This window comes from Pangasianodon hypophthalmus, chromosome 5, assembly GCF_027358585.1.
Source record: "Pangasianodon hypophthalmus isolate fPanHyp1 chromosome 5, fPanHyp1.pri, whole genome shotgun sequence".
Lineage (NCBI taxonomy): Eukaryota > Metazoa > Chordata > Actinopteri > Siluriformes > Pangasiidae > Pangasianodon > Pangasianodon hypophthalmus.
Window position 1 is genome coordinate 22,123,857 of NC_069714.1, and position 14,520 is coordinate 22,138,376.

General features: G+C 38.3%; 1 protein-coding gene across 3 annotated transcripts in view; it reads left to right on the forward strand.

Moving 5' to 3' along the window:
- The first annotated feature begins 829 nt into the window (after nucleotides 1-829).
- Nucleotides 830-14,520, forward strand: part of adarb1b (adenosine deaminase RNA specific B1b) — a 158,208-nt gene continuing 144,517 nt past the window's right edge. For all 3 annotated transcript variants that reach the window (XM_053234364.1, XM_053234367.1, XM_053234365.1), the window contains exon 1: nucleotides 830-1,033. The gene's annotated coding sequence lies outside the window, so the exon portion shown is untranslated. The remainder of the gene's footprint in view (nucleotides 1,034-14,520) is intronic.

The following is a 14,520-nucleotide window of genomic DNA, read 5'->3' on the forward strand; positions in this document are numbered from 1 at the left end:
TAATGGCCATGAACTAATTATCAGTAGCTATGCATTATGAATGAAACTGTTGTCACCATTCAAACATGTTAGCTGTTTATCCAGACTTTTGTAAGGAAGGAAATTTATGAAACTGCGCCTTCACAAACTTTCACTGAATACCCCTCCTCTTTGCACTCTTTGTGGAAGCCTAAATGGATGCACTCTCAGTGATGGTATCTCACCATCTTCCCAAGATGGAGTAGCTGAACTTGGCAGCAGAAAGAAACATAGAGAGTTCAACAGAAAGAAAGCTAACAGACGAAGAGAAAAGAGCTTCAAAAGTGTGTTTCATCATTAATTTGTCACTAAGCCACACAAGGTGGCTATAAAACATGGATACATGATTTGTATTTGTTGGAGTGATTTGCAGAATTTCTTTTCATGAAGTGAATAATTACATTTTTTTTAAACTATTAAGCACCAGGCAACATTGTTGTAATTATACACAACCTGTAACAACCTCTACATTTTTTCTTCATCGAGCCTGACTTTTTTTTTTTTTTTTCATTTTTTTGTGCATTATATGAGAAAAGATCACAGTAAACTGTTCATAGTAAATTTTCTTTCCTCTGTAAATCCCTCAATGATGGCCACGTGACTGCTGTAGTGAGAATGGGGGCTCTGAGGGACACAGTGTGGCTTTTGGACGCCATTTGGCTTGTACACAGTTTGGGACGTAGGCCATGCTCGTATCTGTCTGACCAATCAGATTCGTCCCCTCAGAGTCCATCCTCCCGAGCACGACACTATTTGGTTTCCTGGTAGTGGGCGTGCCTATGTGCGGTTCATCCAATCAGGATGGGTTTCTCCCCGCACGCTGCTCTCTCCCGACAGGATCCTAGGCCGCTGCTGATCAAACACGGTGTGTGCTGTAAGCAGAGCGGCGGCTCGGTGCTCGGGAGCAGCGGCGCTTCGAGGAACAGACACAAGCGGCGTTTTCATCAAGCTCATTTCAATGGAGCACGACGGCGCCCACTTTAATGAGTCCTGAGCGTGGACGAGTGCAGTAGCGGTGAGTAACGGCGTGTTGTTTGGCGTTTGCGTAGGCTGTGCTCGTGCTGTTACTCCACACGGCTTGATTTGCGCGCGTGTGTTTATGTAACGCTCTCTCCTACACCTCGGTACGCATTCAGCGTTGCTTGGTTACGCCTGTCGTTTTGATTAGCTTCTCAAAATATCAGTAGTAACTTTCTGTTTCTGCTTGAAAAAGCTCCTGTGCCCCGGTTTGCTAATGAAAGAGACACATTGTTGTCGTCGGGAAGTCTGTCATAATGCAGTTCCGCTCTGCGCGAGCGAGTCCCACAGCTTACCGTGCACGGGCGGGCAGGCGCGCGCGCGTTTGTGTTTGTGTTTGTGTGTACAGTAAATATACAGTGTTTGTACATAAGGCCTGGTGTTTACACCCGCAGACCTTGCGGTATTTAAACACACTTTGTAAAGCTTATTGCAGTGCAAAGTGCATTTATAAAGCGCAGTGGACTTCTGCACCTGTTCCACGCACCTCTAATTGGCATTGGCTACATACTAAACCTCACACTACTGCACTACATAGTATCCCTAAACAGTAACTGACTAGTAAGTTGGGATTTAGGAGGTGAGGGAGCCCTGCAATGTGGAAACAACGCTGTCCAATGTGTTGTTATATGCAGATCTCAACACTAGTATCATACAAATGTGATTCAAACAGGTTAGAAGTACATCTTTATACTTCAGGGCTTGAGATTTCAGCTGGCCCTTATGGCATAAAAATAATCTCATTAAGCTACTAAACTGCACCTTTCCTTGTCACTGTACCCTTTTTTTTTTTTTTGACTTTTAATATGTATCTTTTCACTAGAAAAGTGCATGTAGTGTACCTTTAAAGCCTTTCTCTAAAAAAAAGGGCATTAAAGTCTAAACAGGTACCTTGAATATTTTTTAGTTATGCACTTTTCCATGAGAAAGATGCATATTAAAGGTGCAAAAGATAACCATACCACTCCAGTGCCAAGGAAAGGTACAGATAAGTACTTCTATATTTTCCTGAGAGTGTACAGTAAAGCCTTTCAACTTCAAGCCTTTCAAAATGAACACATTATGCTTTCAATTGATAACCAGTAGTGGACAGTTGCCTTGATTGATGGAGAACATGATTTACATTTCCATCTAATTATATGGTTAGTCGTCACATAAACCAAAGGTGCTGGAGCTCTTCTGTACTCCCACCCAGACGTGCCCACCAGACGTGCCCACCAGACGTGCCCTATGATGCATTGCTTAGGACCTAGTGATTGATTTGCTACACACTCAACATACTGGTGCTTTATTGTGACTGGTTTCTTAGACTACTGTTTAACTTCTGTGGTCCGTAAAGCCAAATAACACACTTTGCAAACACTCGTCTCTTTTTCTCCTTCCGTTAGAAATCTTCGGATAGATTTGTGCACACGTTGATAGAAAATATCCAAAACAGCATTTCCATTGGTCTTATCATTGGTGCCCAAGACCGTAATAGAGCATCATAATCTTCCTGCCAACCACCATAACCGTTCATTCCTGCTTCTCTCTGTTGTGTGTTAAACCAGATTCAGTAGTAGATATGAGACCTAGGAGTCCTCAGCCCAGAACCACACACTCTTCATGTTGAGCACCCAGCGGCTGTGCTGCATTACTGACTTTGCCACTGAGAAGACAGCTGAGGACATTGTACTCTCAGAGCAGACTTGGTCATGAATGCCGTAAGCAAAGCAATCTCGTGTTAGGCCCTGATAAAAAGCTGCTGTGCACATTATTAACGAGCTGTCACGATGAATAAATGCAATGGTAGTAGAAGAATTATAAAACATGACTAATTACTGTCTGGACTGAGGTCTTTCTGTAAACCTGAAAAGCTCTGCCTCTCTGTCATTCCTGTCAGATTTTGGCTACATTTGCGAATATTTTTTTCTGGCAAGACTTTTCTTCAGAGCGAGTGGTTTTGTGTGTTTAACCACTACGGCTCACACACTGTCGCTCCGCTCTTATTGCATTCTCTTGTCTCTGAAGAAGACTACCCCTGTGTCTGACATGGGGAATGGCATTCTCCCTAATCCCCACAAAGTGCAAAGTGTATTAAGGATGCTCAGCATTCCCTTGGTTATGTTGTCTGGACACTAAGCTAATACACTGCAAAGCAGAATTTAATATGTGCTGGATATCACTCACAATCTGTAAATAGGATATTATAGGATATGAATAGGATAATAGGATGAATAGGATAATATTCCTTAAATAGTGCATGTGGTAGGATGTGGTTTCAGACATAGATAACAGCAGGAACTGAACCAGGCCCTGTTTTTGTATCGCTTGGTTCAGTTCCTGCTCTCATCTGCAATGCTTATTGTTATCGCAAGTTAGGGCTGAACAATATGTAAGGAATAAAACACTTCGGGGTATGCTTTTATGCTGAAAATAATCAGTGATGTGGTGGTGTGATGTTACAAACCTGAAGTTTTTTGTTTATTTATTTATTTATTTTTTTATAAGAGTATGCATCAAGTGTTTTCTGCCTCTTATACCACAGCAGTTTGCTAACACTAAGCTACTTTATTTTTGAAAGAGTGTCATATTATGCATTTTATCTGTTTATTTAACATTATGTTTAATCTTGCGGAACGTCTGAAAACGCTTGTTATTGTTATCACTTGCGTTATAACAAGTAGAAACAGTTATTCCCTAACCAGCGTTTCTCTCTCTTGAAATTAATAAGACAACAATGCAGCTTGTCATGTTAGAAAGACTTTCCTGTCTCAGAAAACTTAAAGTTCCATCTTTACCTCTGACACTGGAGACTCCTTCCAGAAATAAATTCCCTAAATAAATGTCTCCTCACAGAAAACTTCGCCATATCAACCATTATACATGCTTTAAAAAAATCCATCTGCCGTGCAAGTTCCTGTGTAATCTGTTACTAGAGAAAAGATGAGTGCATGAATATAAACCTGTGATTTGAATTAGAGCAGGCCCTACTGTTAAAGAAAATTAATCAACACCTCACTAAACAGATTTGAGTATTCAACAGCAGCACTGTGGGGTAAATTTTTGTTTGTCACTGTATTAATGAAATGTATTAAATTTTGTAGAGAGGTGCAATATGGAAATGACTAAATGTGGCACTAAATCATGGCACTCATTAGCCAATATACATAATAATTTTTGTTTTATTTGTGTTAATATGTTAGATTAGTAAATATTAATAATTTAATAGGTTAATAAAGTATATGTTAATAATTACTACTACAACTACTACTACTACTAATAGTAATAATTATAAAATATATAAGTAAATAAATAATGCATATTGGAAGTGCCATCTTTTCTCTCTCTATATATATCTATATCTATCTATCTGTCTGTCTGTCTGTCTGTATATATTTATATATATATAAATATAAAATTACAGTGTTGTATTTTCCTGAATGTTTTTAAGTGTTCTGCATGCACGCTTGTGGCTCATGTCCACTCCTGTTTGTTGTATGGAACCTGGCTTGACCTTGTAGCCTTGAGCCTGTCAAACAGCATCACAGAGAGCTCATTAACAGTGTATATAGGCTGGAACCCTGTGTGTATATGCAGTGCACATCAGTTAATCAGTTTCGACCGTCTGATGGGGATAACAGTGCTCGGTCTGCTTTGGGTAACTGATGAGGACTTTAGCTCAAGGGCACACAAAAGCCACTTTGATTATCGGCTGTTTCGTTAAAGGTGGAGTTCAGAGTTGAAGGTTGCGTCTAGCTCACATGTATTGTTCTCTTGAGCAGAGGTTTTTTGTGGCAAACATCAAATTAAATTTGCTTCCTATTCCCAGTGTGGAGTAAATATCTGACAATTACTGCAGCGAGAGCTTGCAGCACTAATATTATTACATTCCGTCCTCAGGGACTATTGAATTTTCAGCAGCAGTGGTAAATACAGTTAATATATGGTAGGATGCACAGAAATAATAAACCCAGAGCTGCCAGTGAGCTTTAGTATGTTATTTTAGCAGTGTCAAAGGTCATATATTTGCTTCCTATAACTCTAAAGATCACCTTCTTAATATTTAACGGGTTAAAACATGAGGCAAAGAAAGGAAAAGCACTGAGCTCGTAGATGTGTTGCTGAAGCTAAGGATGAGGACAATATAATAAAATGTACCCTGTAAGAATGCTGATAAAGAGGCCCTCTGTGATTGTTTTCACTTTTATTTCTGTGCTTTATTAGATGGAAGGAGTGCTGCCGGGTAACATAACAAATGGATAGTCTCTGAACACATGCCACAATAATATATAATATTATTTTTTTAAAGAAATATGACAACGCTGCCTTTTGGTTTTCATCTTTAGTAAGTTTTTGTGAGAATATTTTCAGAATAAAAGAACAGGTCCTTTTATGTCACTAGGCTTGTTTTGTGTAATTAATAAGTTAATACCCACTTTGGCTGAATGAATTGTCGTTTAATTTGAACAGGTGGTTTGGCAGTAATATTCTCAATGTCTATGTTAAGCCATGTAGTAAAACTCTGTTTTGTGCCTTCTTCTTTGACATGGTCTCTGTTTCGCTGGTGATCTGCGTTAATGTTTGGAAAGTGTGACTCAAACTTGTGGCAAATAAGTTTTAAGAGTAGATTTATTGGACTGGAAGTATTGCGTCTCAGTGACTTTCTGGTGGAGACTGGGAGCTGGATGTTTGCATGAACTGACTAATTGGGCAGCAGTGTGGCTCAGGGAGACAGCGGGCCTCGTTTATCAAGCTGCATCCAAACAGAATTATTCTTAAATCATTCACAAGTGTATTTACACAAGAAATATGGTATTCATGAAAATATGTTTGTTGGGAAAAATATTTATATCATACGAGAGCTCCTGAGTTTGTGTGAATTTATGTATAATGATAAACATATCATTGGCGATGAGATGCTGTGATCTTTAGTATGATTCATGTCAAATTTAAATCGCTTATATTTTTCATTACACATTTACGAATTTAATACAAATTTTGTCAAACTCCATCATTTCATTTTAATTACTTGAAAGAAAGCAATCTAAAAGGAATCAATAAATTAAGACAAATAAGTCTAGGTATTCAATTTGGACAAAAGAAATGGGGGAAGACTTATTGTGTGACTATAGTAGCTGACACGATGGAATTGCTGAGGTGTGTTTCTAGAAGACTTGGCATATGGGCTTAGGAGGTGCTCTTTCACCGTTTAGTTGTCATTTTGTCTATTCCAGCTTTCTGTGAGCTTTGCCTTTTATGGAATGATAAGTGCTAGTGACAGGTTTGTAAATCTGGCGGTAATTTTTAGTTTGGTTTGTCCTATGAAAACGCTTAAATTCAACCTTGCTAAAAGATTTATAAATTAGGCCATGTGTGTGTGTTTGTGTGTTTGTGTGTGGAGGGTAAAATGAGATTCTGTCTGTCTGTTGATGAAACCGCTGCGAAAATGCCAGGGACGTCCTACGAGGCTCCCAGAGGCCACATCCCTGCTGCCCCATCTCATCCTCTACTAAATCTGTCTGCAGGAGTCGCATCCTGCAGGTCATGGCTATTACTCATGCCGAGACCGTTTCTTTGTATTTATATCCATTGCTTAATGCCTGTAAGTACAGGTAAAAGGCCTTCTGTAGCAACGAGAATGAGCCAGCTGCTCAGACAGGGGACAGGCCAGAAGTCTGTGTATGTGCATTTTGTAATCCGTTTCATAACCTCTCCCAAACAAGCACAGACTTTCGGTAGAATTAAAAATGAGCTCACGCACATGACAAAGTCTGTATCCATCAAGCACTGGTGATGAGATCATAGTTTATTTGCACTGAGTGGAAGGTCACAATATGTACGCCATGCCATCTTGAGGCAGCTTCACTTTTCTTCTTCATCCTCATGTCTTCTGTTAAGGCTACCGAGAAATAAATGACTGTTGTTACTTGAATATAATTTGCTCCAGATAACAATTTATCTTTGTTAATCTCTCCAGTGGTCTGCTTAGATCTTTTTCTCCAAATGCTCACTATAATACCCCCTAACCGCATCACGATTTGATTTTTATTGGATGATGTACAAATCATGTTTATAGCTAGTAATGAGTTTGGGGATTTTGCTCACTCTGCCGAGCTGTAATCCATTAAATGTTTTTTTTTTTTTTTTTTTCTTTTCCCCAAACAGAAGAGTTTAAGGCCTGAAGTGGCTAACAATATGTTTGTTCCTGCAGTGTTGCTTTGGATCATGATCTCTTGGGATTCGTTAACTTCCGACACTTTCACTCACCACTTTGAATTTCAGTTATTGAAGTCATTGTCGTAAGGGTTCAGCTGGGATTAGTCCAGGCATGTATCTTGTCTTGCACATTGCAGATGCTTTATTTAAACTCTCTAAGAACTTTGAGACTGCAGGCAGTGCTGAGAGTGGGACAACTATTTCGTCATTCACTGCTTTCAGGGCTTACATTCTCCATCCCACAATGCTCTTTTGTAACAGGCCCATGTACATGCAGACAAATGATCTAAATCGAAATGGTTTAGGACTTCAGTTTTGTGTGAATGCTAAACATCCATATCGTTGCTTATTATTCCCAAGAGGGGAATATAATATATTTATATTTATATTATATTACATATTTATAATATATAATAAATAACCAACAGGACGGCTTCTTAGCCGTTAAGTGACACAGATACTGGTGATAAATATGGAGTGACTGCTGGTCCTGCGAGGGTTGGAGCCTGGATAAACCAGCAGATGGAACAATCTCTGAGAGGTGAAAGGTGTCTGATGTTCCACTGATAAAGCTTTGTTTGGTCCTGTACTGTACAGAATGATTTATGATCTTGCAGGTAGGGCCTTGTTTTTTTGTTTTTTTTTTTGTTTTTTTTTTTGGTGTTGCACATTTTTCCTTTGCTTTCTCTTTCCTGAATTTGAGTCACTGTGTGAGGCTGAGATTCACCAATAACCCAATCTCAGGTAGCTTATAGCGCTGGTACTCATAACCTGCAATTTTGGCTTTTTCAGACACCCATGAAATACACGTTTTTGGGGGAGAAAGGATATTTAGTTGAGGGTAATGTACCTGTCATTGGTTCAGCCACACTCAGAGCCTGTTGTATGAATCTAAGCACAGCTAGCAAAAGCTTTTGTTCAGTGTCAGCTCGGCATTTCATCCAGGCTGTGTGCTTGCAGCACTGCGCTCCAGTATATGTCTGGATAACATAATGGGACAAGCACCCAACAGCACTGTTTTGTGTGTGCGTGTGTGTGTGTGCGTGTGTGTGTACATGTACTTGTGCTGGTGTACTAAAAAATTGAATTGACATGATCTAGCGAAGGCCTATGAATAATACAGGCACATCTGAGAAGGTCTGAAAACAAGTGTTTATATTTTATCAGTTCCACTCTCCCTGTAGTGGATTCTGATGAAAATGGCATGGACTGTCTGAGAAATTTCGAACAGCTGACCACAATGTCCCCTATAGGTAGCACAGCCCAAGTCTGTTACAAAACCTGACTTAGATTACACATAAAATGGTAATTCCATCTGTCATATTTAAATATCAGTCTTTGGGTTGATTTTCTGTATGGAGTTAATGAGCAAAAGGAATGATTACGATTCAGACGAGTGCATTATATAAGCAGGATTGAATCTCAAAGCTTTTTTTTTTTCTTTTACCCAGACAGAAGCAAAACAGATTGTGAGAGAAAGTAGGATAAAGAAGCTCCATTCTGTGGTTTCATAATAAACCCAGATTCCAAATTGTACTTTCAGCTCTGCCATATTTCCTGCGATGAGAGTATGATTGGCTTCTTGATGCATCGTGATGCTGAACAAAATGGAGTGGGTTACTTGTCCCTGAATTGGCTAGCATAGCATTGTTTATGGAAATATTCCAGCTAGCTAAGTAATTTTGCCTCAGGATTTTCTGTAATGTTAGCTATCTCATTTTGTTAATAAAGATAAAGATTTGCTGCTAGCTTGCTAGCTAATATTGTTGTGGGATAGTGTTTCAAAATAAATCAGAGCTTCAGTTTGCCGAGTCTGAAGGCCGCTACCTGTGTCACTTAGCATGAAACGAACTAGCAGCCATGAATACAACCTAGCATCAGGCATGTGTCTTAATTATAAATATCTTAAGCAAATAGCTAGCAAAGAAAATGCTCTCTGTGCTTCCTTATTCTTTATTTTTTTAAGTCAGTCAGTTTGTTGTTCATTTTGTGGATTTTGTAGTTCACTCTCCAAAGTACAAGTTCTGGGTTTGACTGAACTGATTAAGAAAGTGTGATAAAAATGACAAGTAGCCATATTGCTAATATTCAGTGATATTAAATGTCATAGATAGTTCAGAGACTGTGTTAAACTCCCAGTCTATTCAAATAGTTTAAATGTTCATGTGCTGTGTACTTAATCATGTTGACATTTTGAAAGACATTATATTTAAATTTTGTATAACAGCACAGCAGTGGTGTGAATTATTTAGGGCTGTTGCTGCTATATTGTTTTAAAAGCACTTAAGAGTTAGGGATATCAATTTCTCACTAGTGTAAATGCAGAAATACAATTTCCTCTGTAAGATGTTATGGCCACATGCAAGAGAAATATAATTGTGCAATTTTTAAACAAGATTTTTCATCATCAATACAGTAACATCATACAGTTATTTCAAATGTTCTTTCCTTATCATCACACCAGTATACAAACACAAGCCGATTAAGACAAGAAAACATTGTGTAGCTGGCCCACACTCTCCAGTAGTCTTCAGAGGCACCCAAGGCCAAACTGAGCATCTGGATGTCTCTCTCCCGCTCAGTGATTGTAGATTTCTTGGGAACCGTTGTTCTGCTGGAGCATCCTCTACCATCTGCTCTTTGCATACTCGCCACTTTTCCATCTATGCGGCTATCGATACAACCTCCTACATGGCTACATTAGCAAGGTCAAAGGTCATGCTCAGACCATAGACTGCAAACAAGCTGAATTGATTACCTTGGTTCTGTAATATCTCCTGCTTTATAATGTAAGCCACACAGCTACAGGTAAGGTAAGGTAAGGTAGGTGGTCATAGGAGCTAACGTGACCGAATATAAACACATGTATGCAAACTTTTTAATGAGATGAGTTGACATGAGTCCTGACCTGCTTGTAGCATGCAGTCATGGGTGTTTCCTGTGTTACTGCAGGTAATACTGATGGAATACATGCTGTTAATCATTATTTATGGATTAATTTTAAATTTAATTACGTTTCTGAGAAATGTGAATCATCAGCTACATTTTCATAGAATGTGCATAATGTAAATTATTAAAAAAAAAAAAAATCGTTTCTTGATAATGGCCCTTCCATTGCCTAAATTGGCAAACCCTTAAAAGAGCTAAACCATTTTTCATGTAAATCTACATCTGCATCTACATAAAATCTACTACTGTTATGACAATATACTATATAGTTTGAGATGTTCTTTTGGTGGGACTGGAGAAACTGCTTCATTTATTCTAAAAAAAAATCCATTTTGCAGTACTACTATCGCTTTCTACATTAACTTTACACTTTTGGCCAAGCATAGCTGATCATTTTGAGTTATTTTCACAATTGTGCCATTTCAGTTCAGGTTTTATGATGAATGACTGTTGACGTCAGAGACATGCCTCACCTGTTCTGGTTGTTCAGCCTGGTCATGACCATTGTGCATATTTGCCAGGGCTCAAAAAACACAAATTACTAAACAAACATGGAACATGAACTTCAGTAAAGACAACATGCCCAAATGGAAAACATGTGCATTCATCTATTCATCTTTTATATGATTGTTAGTAAATGTCTGTTCTATGCAGGACACGGATGTCTTATTTTCCCTTGAGCCTTCTCACGGAAAGTCCCATTTTATTATCTTTAAATAAATTTCCTTTTTAGGTGTTTAAAGAGCAGAGATCTCAGATTTGTGTCTTTTTTTTTTCTTTTCAGCTCTGTTCCTATTCTCAGCTCCTCCTTGTTATTTGATGGAGGAGTCAGGCTTTTTTTTTTTTTTTTTTTTTTGATTCCTGCTGCAAGACTCAGGAGGTGACAGTAGACCTGATAACCGTTGAAATTGATTTTGTTTTTTACAGACACAGTCTGTGTTCAGATATGCCTTGGCTTGTGGTTGCCCAATGTTTCATGATTCCCTCCTACTGAATTTCAGAGTAGGATCGTTACAGTTTGAAATGTCCACCATATGTCTAAAAATATCACTGGTTTCTTGGTATTAATCAACCATTTAAAAATTAAACAAAGCAGTTATATAATGTTTGTTCAAAGGTCTCTATGCATATTATGGCTGATATACATATATATATAAACAAAAAGATTAAATCCCCTAATTGCTCTTCTTTATGCAAGATTTCTGGACATACATCTGTTAAGTAATGTATGTAGGCTGTGCCTGTGTTAGGAATTGAGTGACTTACTTAAAACCTTTGGAAGCATTGCTTCTTCGACACGTCTTTTTTTTTTTTTTTTTTTATGTGTCATCTATGTTTTATTGTTCTGCATTCTACACTCAGCCAGTACTTGGTTTAGTTTTGGTTTTGGCAGGAGACAGTAGAAAAGAGCGTTTCTTGGAGTGTCTTTAAACTGAAGAAAAATTGTGAAAACTCTTTTCCCCACAGGATACGACAGAATCTTTACCAAAAGATTTTTTTGAGAATGACATTTCCATAAAATCTCTTGCATTGTCAGTACCTATCACACTGTCAGTACTTATCACATTGTCATTATAAGATGAAAGAGAGAGTGGTTGCTAGGAAAGGCAGCACTGAGGTGGAAAAAAAGGTCGGAATGCATTTTAATCTATATTTTGAAAAAGTCAATAAACTATAAGGTAACTGTCTGATCATGCACCGTGACTTGAGAGGGAAGATGGTTGGCATTCCTACACCGACCACCTGGAACGGAGCTCTGGTGTGGTACAGTGCCGATTGATGACGCTGAAAGATGTGCAAGTCAGGTGCACCTGGAATATGAGGACCAGAAAAAAAAAAAAGCAAAGCTTGTGCTGAAATAGAGTGAACTCGGAGACCTGGCAGGTGCACGCTGGTTTTTAGGGCAAACACGTGTGCTTTGTTCACTCATTTGAATTTGATCTGCTTTATTAAAGCAGGTCTTACTGGTTTTACTGAATGCTCCACGTTTTTTGCTCCACCGAATGCTTTAGTAACACAACAAACAGTGAGGTGGGTTAGACAACTTGATTTTTAAATTGGCATTACATTGAATTAAGCTGAGATATTGCACTGGGTCGTGGTTCGTATAAAAATACAGGACATCTGTTTCTTTGCCCTAACCACAGACTTTATGCTAAGCACAACAGCAGTGCCGAAGGAGTGCAATCTCTGTGGTCCTGCTGACGCTCTGTCTTCCTGCAGTCACATGCTGTAGCACATCTGAAAGCCGGATCCCCAACAGATGTCTCACACGCCATTATTGCATCTACTTTATCTGGCATCCTCTTACAGATGACACTATCTCTTCTACACCTACCAGAGAACGCCTGTTTCTAATATACCTCCCAGTCAGAGGAGGATTTTTTTTCTTTCTTACCATCCATTCATTTATTTGGGCACGGTGGTGATGTCGGTGTTCTCGCACTCTCACACTTTCACGCTCCTGCACTTGCGCTGCATGGGATAGTTTCAGGTTTGGGCTCTGATGTGTAGTAAAATGAGGTAGACGAGCAGCGAGCTGCTAGTTTCTGATTTGTTCTCACCTGCCTCTCTGACACCGGAGATTGTTCATCATTATTTATGGAGCAGAGATGACTTTTTTGCCTTCAGGGTTTTGTGAGCATGTTGTTTTTCCTTTCTGTCTCTCTCAGCAGGGTGAATACGCAGTGTTTATTTAGCTCCTGTCAGTCCACAAGGTCTCTTTGTTGCTTTATTACCTTTTTAGCCTATTATTTTGCGTATGACAACAAAGCTATTGTTTATGCAAATTGAATGTTTGGATGGCATTCTTTATGGACTTCACAATTCAGTTTGATTTTGATTTCAGGGTGCCATGACGTGATTGTGAATCAGTTTTTATGCATCATTTATTATTATCATTTTCCTCCCTTATGAAAAGCACAAGCCTTAGTTAGAGCTGTCATGTATGTCACTATACTTTGCAGGAGTAATTGGACAATAAAATAACTTCTTAACCAGTTGTTTTATTTCCCGCAGGTTACTTTTTGAGCAATTTCTGAAAAGCATTTGAACCTGTAGTTCTTCATAATGTTGGCCCTGTTTTGCCAGCACTTTAAACATCAGCAGACTAATCATGATGCATGCTCTGCATTATATAGTTAAAATATATATTTTTGCCATAGTTCCGTACTTCTAGGTGTAATGTCTTTAGTTTTCTTCAGAAATGTTTGGTACTGCAGGAATATTTCTATATAATTCAATATTTCTGTATCAGCCTATACAAGTCTGATTATGATGTTTTGTGCATCGATTTAGAATCTTTTAAGAAAGAATCGTAATGCATCTAGAAATTGATTTTTTTTTCTCAAACTGTCTTATATCTTTTGCTAATTTGCAAATTTGCTTCATTTTCATGATTCTTGATAATGCTCTATAGAAATTGTTTCATTTGGATCACAGATTTAATCACTACCTGTAGAAATCTTTACTTTAGAATAAAAGATAGAAGAATCCATACTGATTGTTCTGATTGTGGAACTCATTGTTCAAGACTAACTGTTATTATTACTACTATTACTAATACAATATGTTAGGAATAAAAAATGACTGAGCGTGCAGAAAAATAATCAGTGACAGGTTGGTGTGATGCAGCCCACTGCGAAGCAGAATTTCCTCAAATCTCATCTCCTGAAGTGTTTTATTCATGTTATACCACAGCAATTGGCCAATCTGTGAAGCAAGTTGGTTCCTCGGATCATTTCTGTTATTAAAAACTTCATTCTCTCTCTTTATCTTGAAGTTAATCAGAGAAAATGTTTGTTACAGAGAAACTGCAAACTCCTCTGTCTCATGGAGGAAAACGTAAAGGAGCAGCTTTCCCTCTGACTGTGTGAAAAGTGAGACATTGGAGATGCCTTTGAAAATGATCTTAAATAACAGTTCCTTACAGAAAACGTCACAGGTTATTCATTGATAAATAACATGAATTTAATTTTTTGTTAGATTAGGTGGAGCGTCCATCATACAAGTCCCTGTGTAAGTTGTTACTATAGAAATAATAACAGATTAGATGGCAGTCTGAAATCATTTTGAGGGAACTGTGTCCATAAGTGTAATTAAAACTTCACAGTTTTTGTCACACGTATTTAAAAAGCAGTTTAACGTGATATATAGCATGTATCTGAGAAATGTCTTCAGCTATTGTGATATATTTTTATCACATCACCCACCCCTAGTGTGTGCCATATAGTATGCATTGGTGTATATGCCATTTCAGACACAACCAAAGACTCTCGTCTCCTTTCTCTATTTCTCATCATTCCCTTCTCTCTCTCTCCCTTCCTTCTTGTCTGCTGT